The following is a 7,058-nucleotide window of genomic DNA, read 5'->3' on the forward strand; positions in this document are numbered from 1 at the left end:
GGCTCAAGTCCTGGAAACCCAGACTTGAGCTGCTCAATCATATGCAGCATTCTCAGAACCTTGCCCTCAGTGTCCCTAACCCAGACCACTCTTACTGGCATTGCCCCAAATCCTCTGTTTTTTACAGAGGTTACTGCAGCCATTTGCTCAGTAGAAACCATAGTCTGTGTTTGAGCTCTCCCTACATCTTGACTTTGGTCAAGTGTAACAAAAGCTCAAGTCTACCAGCCTTTGGCTGAACTGGTCACTATTTAGTGCACCACCACAAACCCCCAAAACAATTGACATTGGGTGCCATTGCAACCCACTTGTGAAGAATTGTCATCTGATGAGGAACAGGAGAGCACTCTTTACCCAGTCCCTTGTGACACTTGGTACTCCCATCCCACCAGTACCTGCCACCACTTTCTCTACACCCCCACTTATACCTCTGAATATGATGTCCAGTTCATTGTTGAAGGCAACAATTGGCACTGTCACCACCAAAGCCACAGAATTAAAGATTGGTGCCCCATCTGATTTTGATGGTGACCAGAAGAATGCTATGAGTTGGCTGTATTCCATACAGACCTATCTCTTAGTAAACGAAAGAAATTTACGACAATGACACCAAAAAGGTTGTCTATGCCCTGTCATATATGAAGAAAGGTGTTGCCTATTCTTGGGCAGCTACCTTCCAGAAGACTTCTCTGGAAAAGAACCCCCTGAGCTTTGGCACCTTCACCAATTTTATGAAAGACTTTAAAAGTTCTTTCACCTCCTCTGACACTGCCAGTGCAGCCATTACCAAACTACACACCATGAAACAAAAGGAATCTGTGGAACAATATATCACCAATTTCAGAACTGCTGCTGCAGACTTGACCATCACAGAAGATGTTGCATTAATTGAGTTCTTCTCACAAGGACTCAAACCCTTCATTGTGAACTGAATTCACATGATGGAAACCACTCCCACCAAGATTACTGAGTGGTACACCCAGGCACAAAAGTTCAATGCAAAGTGGAGGAAGGTAAATGAACTTCCTGGAAAGAAAGAGAAGAGGACATTCTACCCAAAGAACAACCTCGCTGAAGAAAAAGATCCAAACACTATGGATGTGGATGGAGTGAGACTCTCCAAAGAAGAAAGAGACTGACACATCAAAGAAGGAAGATGTTTCAGCTGTGGAAACAAAGGACATCTCTCTTGAGAATGTCCTGAAAGAGGGAAAACTCCCCAGAAAAAGGTGAAGAAAATCTGCAAGATCATAGAGGTTGAAGAAAGCGATGATGAAGAAAAAGTCACTGGTCCATCTATTGCCCTAGTAAACATTGCTAGAGGGCTTGGAAAGGATTTTTAAATGGGAACTCTGCATTGATGCCAGAAGTTCCCAAAACTAAGGACAGTTCTCTTTCTGTTGTGCCTGTACTAGTATCTTCTACTCCAGATTGTACTATGCAAATTCTGATCTTTGAGCAGGAATCTCTTGTATCAACTGGGGATTTGTATGAAAACATCAAATCCCTACCCAATGACTTGCTGAACCCATCCTCACAAAAAATGCAGATGGAACCCAAAACTCCAAGGGAAAAATCCTGTTTTTGACCACCCTTTATTTCAGGGTTGAAGGAATCATCCATCAAACCTTCTTCCATGTCATCAACTGTGGAACAGAAAACATCATCCTGGGTCTCCCCTGGCTTCAAGAAAACAATCCTGTCATAAACTGGAGAATGGGAACCCTCTCCATTGATGAAAAGACTGACAGGTCAAAAGAGTTGAGATGAAATATCTCCTCTATTGAAATCCAGGAACCTGTCACAAACCTTGTGTCTCCAACTGAAAAGAAAGGGATAAACAAGTTCATGGACTATGAAGAACCTGAAGATGAGACCATCTGAGCACACTTTGTAATGTCAGTTGGAAAACTTGTAGAAGAAGCAAAGAGGATCAATCCAAACAATAGTCTTCTTTGAAAGATCACCACAGCCACTGAACTGGCCCAAGAAGAACATAAGAAGAAACTGAAAGCTGTCCTCCCTGAGGACTACGAAGAGTTTACCTCAGTTTTCAAGAAACCCTCTGATGGAGTCCTTCCTCCATCATGACCCTATGATCATGCTATCAACCTTGCTGAGGACTTTGTCCCCAAGGTGGCTAAAGTGTACCCACTCTCTCCCTCTGAAAGAGAGTCCACTGAAAAGTTCATTGAAGAAAATCTTTGAGAAGGAAAAATCTGCCCCTCAAAGTCCCCTCAGGCTGCACCCTTCTTCTTTGTAGGAAAGAAGGATGGCTCCCTCCACCCCTGCCAAGACTATTGATATCTGAACAAAAATACTGTGAGGGATGCCTACCCACTTCCCCTCATTTCAGATCTTGTTGATAAACTCAAGGGAGCATCCATCTTTACAAAAATGGATGTATGATCAGGCTATAACAATGTCTGTATCAAAGAAGGAGACCAGTGGAAGGCTGCATTTATCATGCACAAAGGCCTTTTTGAACCAACTGTTATGTTCTTTGGGTTGTGTAACTCTCCTGCCACCTTCCAGTGCTTTATGAATGACTCATTCTGAGACATGATTGCTGAAGGATGGCTGATTGTCTATATGGATGATCTCCTCATCTTTTCTACTGATCCTGAAGAACACAAATGAAGAACTTGCTGAGTTCTTGAATGAATGAAAGAACTGTCACTACCTCTCAAATTGGAGAAGTGTCACTTTGATCTGACAAGGTTGAATACCTTGGAATGATCATCAAGGAAAATACCATTGCCATGGACCCTGTTAAAGTCCAAGGTATCACCAAATGGCCCATCCCAAAAAAGGTCAAGGACATGAGATCCTTTTTAGGATTCACAAACTTCTACAAAAGATTTGTTCTGTACTACTCAGACATCACTTGCCCCCTGATTGACCTTACCAAGAAAACAGTCACTTGGGATTGGTCAAAAAGGTGTCAAACCACCTTTGACATTTTGAAACAAATCTTCATGGCACAACCAACTCTTCGAATGCCTGACACATCTCAGCCATTCACCATAACTACCGATGTGTCCAAATATGCAACTGGTGGTGTTCTCCTTCAAGAAGACTCAAATGGCCAATGGCAACCCTGTGCCTTCCTCTCCCAATCATTCAACCCTGCTGAATGAAACTATGACATCTATGATAGAGAGTTGTTAGGGGTTATTCAAGGTTTGAAGGCTTGGAGACATTATCTCCACAGCTCACCATTTCTGGTCAAGGTATTCACTGACCACAAAAACTTGACCTACTTCAAAGCACCCCAGAACCTAAATCGGTGCCAGGCATGCTGGCTACTTGATCTCGCTGACTTCAATCTACAACTTGAACATGTCCCAGGAAAAGACCTGGCCACCCCTGATGCATTGTCACACTGACCCAACCATGTTCCTGACAATGATGAGGACAACAAAGGAGTTACCCTCCTCCCTCAGACATTGTTTGTCAACCTCATCAACACAAACCTCACCGAGAAGGTAGCAATTTCATCTATGAAAGACCCTGTGGCCCAAATGGCACTGCATGCCATTGAAGATATTGACATGCTGCTTCCATTCAAATCCCATCTCTCTGATTGGCAGTTTGATCATGGAGTGTTACTTTACAGGAACCAGGTTTACATCCTGGATGACCCCTCCCTCCACTGAACTGTGGTGTCCAACCACCATGACCACCCCTCTGCTGGACACCCTGGTGTCCTGAAAACCCACCAGCTCATCTTGTCTGAGTTCTGGTGGCCTGGACTCACTTCCTTTGTCCACAAGTACATTGAAGGCTGTGCTGTGTGCCAGCAAAACAAGGTTAACACCCACCCAATGACACCACCCCTTACACCCATCCCCTCGACCTTGACTTGCCCTTTCCAACAGGTCTCTTGCAATCTGGTCACCAACCTTCCCCTTTCAAAAGGTTATGACTCTCTTTTGGTCATGGTAGACCATGGGCTTATGAAGGGGGTAATTTTAACACCCACAAGAAAAACTGCCTCTGCTGCTGGCATCACAGCCCTGTTCTTCAAAAAGGTCTACTCCCATTTTAGGTTGTATGACAAAATAATATCCAATAGAGGACCTCAGTTTGCCTCTGCATTTGCAAAAGAACTCACCTCCCTCCTTGGGTATTCCCTTGCCTTGTCAACAGCATATCATCCCCAGATAGACAGGGAAACTGAATGTGTTAACTGGGAGGTAGAAACATATCTCTGAATCTTCTGCCAAAATGATCCTGCTTCATGGGTAGATAACCTCCCCATGGCAGAATTCATGCATCATCACCATCCTCATTCTGTCACACACCAGTCTCTGTTCTACCTCATGTATGGGTATGAACTGAAACCCCTTCCATCCCTCATCATGGAAACTCACCTTCCCACTGCCAAGTCCAGACTTAATGAACTCTGAAAGTCTAGAGAGGAAGCCTTAGCAGCACATGATCTAGCCAGAAATGTGATGAAGAGCTGCTCATCATGACCCTTCTCTCCATTCCAGAAAGGAGATAAGGTCTGGCTTGAGGCCTGAAACTTGAAATGCTCCTACAAAAATAGAAAGATTGCTCCCAGACAAGAAGGACCCTTTGTCATTTCTGAAGTCCTATCTCCAATCACCTATCACCTTGCAATTCCCACACAATGGAAGATACATAATGTCTTCCATGCTTCTCTTTTATCACCCTATTGCAAAAACGACATCCACAGACTGAACTTCCCAGCTCCACCCCCTGATTTGATTGATGAAGAAGAAGAGTATGAGATAAGAGGCAATAGTCAGCCATAAAAGATCTGGCCATGGTCACACATTTTTAATCAGGTGGAAGGGTTATCCCTCTTCTGAAAACTCATGGCAAAAGGAAACACACCTCAAACATGCAGATGATACCCTCTCCACATATAAAAAATGGTTCCTGAAGGACTTCCCTCCTCAGAAACAACCTACTTGATGAACTACTTGTACTATCAGAAGACTCTCTGTCAAAATGCCCCCTTGTCATTACACCTACCCTTGGGAACCCTCTCGCCATCACACTCCATTTGCTTGTCATCAACAACAACCTTCCAGGCAATCAGATGATCGCTTCAGTACTGACTCTTCATTGCTGATCCCACCATCAGTCAGAACAGTCTACCATGAGGTTGATGAGAACTCTCCTCTTGACCTCATCTACCATGCTACCATCCAAGCCCTCCAGCTTGAGGAACTGTCAAGATATGTGAATTGACAGAACCCTCTTCTGTCCCCCACCTGCACCATCCTCAATGAGGTCGCCTATGAACAGGTTCCCTTACTCCTCTGACTTTTTGATATTATAGGAGGAGCAGATCTTATTTACAACATTTGTCAGTATCCTATGTTGATCACCCCTCCCCCTCCTGGGTCTAGAAGACCTTTGACTGCAACCTCTCCTCCAGTCTCATCTGTGTCATCTTCCCCTTTGGTGTTGTCACCATCATCCTCCCATTCCTCCCACTCAGTCTCACTCTCTTAGAAGAGCCAATTGTCCCCATGCCTGTTGTTTGTCAGGCATCAACCCCCAACCCTGCGAAGTTGCATGACTCCCCCTCTGATGTAGATCCTGAAACTGCTTTCAGGTGTCTCCAGAGCTGAACTCGACTATACTTTAAACATTGTCGAGATCCTTGCCCAACTGCCTCCATCCCCTGTTTTAAATGCTATGACTGAGGCTGATTGTCCTCTCACCCCTTCCGATCCATGTTACCATCAGGCATGCTATGTCTGTCGACAACTTGGGCACATCTGCATCAATTGTGGACTCTACAAATGTCCCCTTTGCCACACCACTCACCCTGGTCATACCCAGGCCCAATGCCCTTCTCTGTGCCCTCATCATGCTTTACAAGAAAGAATTTCCACCCCTGGAGTGGTGGATGATCATACCCTCATCAGGAGTGAGGATGATGATTTATACAATAACAACTTTGACTTCAATGACTCTGCCATCAGCAATATGACTGGAGAACCTTATGGAGAGTAGATTGAAGTTGGGGACTTCAAGGCTTAACAGGGGGGTAATGTTATGTTTCACCTTTGTTTACCCCTTTTTCTCCTTGTGTCTGCCTTGTGTTCGATCTGTTGGACTGTCTTTCCTTTTCAAACCATCTTCTCATTGATCCAGTGGTTCCTTGTTTCCACCATAGGCATAATCCTCTCGTTACATGCATAGAACATATGTTGCCATTGCTCAAACCAATGGTGTAATTACCTAGTTACATGCAGATGCCTCATGGTCCACTTCTTGTACAGTATTTAGTCTGTTGGCTCAAGTCCTGGAAACCCAGACTTGAGCTGCTCAATCATACACAGCATTCTCAGGAACCCTTGCCCTCAGTGTCCTTAACCCAGACCACTCTTACTGGTGTTGCCCCAAATCCTCTGTCATTTACAGAGGTTACTGCAGCCATTTGCTCAGTAGAAACCATAGTCTGCATTTGAGCTCTCCCTATGTCTTGACTTCAGTCGAGCGTAACAGCTCCTCATCATCAGACAGCCTTACTGTAGCCCTCCCTGCCATTGCAATGTCCTCGATGCAGTCTCAGACAGTGCAGTGCAAAAACACCAATCCTGGCAAAACCCCTCCCTTCTTGACAGCAGTTGATATCACTCCAGAAGGGTTGTGGAGCTGGGAGCTGGGATGTGAGAACTACTTTCGGTTGAAAAGCATAGCAGAGGATGTCCAGGTTACTAAGGTCATTGGCCACCTTCTAGACCCCCACATTCAGGACTGGATCAGTAACAATGGTAGTCACCTGACCACTCTCTCCTTTGCAGAGTTTATGGAGGAGGTCTGTATGTATTGGCTTCCTAGTGACTGGGCAGAAGCTATCCAGTGAAAGATGTTGTCATCGATGCAAGGTAGCAAGGCCTTCCACCTGTGGGCCATCGAAGTGGAGAGTTTGAATGTCCTGCTATGGGGAAGCTGAGTTTCACCTCACTGAGGATCATCTTTGCTTCCACTTAGAATCCCACATGCACCCAGATCTCACCACAGAGTACTGTTTGACAGGTACCTGTCATGAGAAGCAGTTCCGAGCC

This window comes from Pisolithus orientalis, assembly GCF_024613125.1.
Source record: "Pisolithus orientalis strain OTSU chromosome Unknown F5J12scaffold_18, whole genome shotgun sequence".
Lineage (NCBI taxonomy): Eukaryota > Fungi > Basidiomycota > Agaricomycetes > Boletales > Pisolithaceae > Pisolithus > Pisolithus orientalis.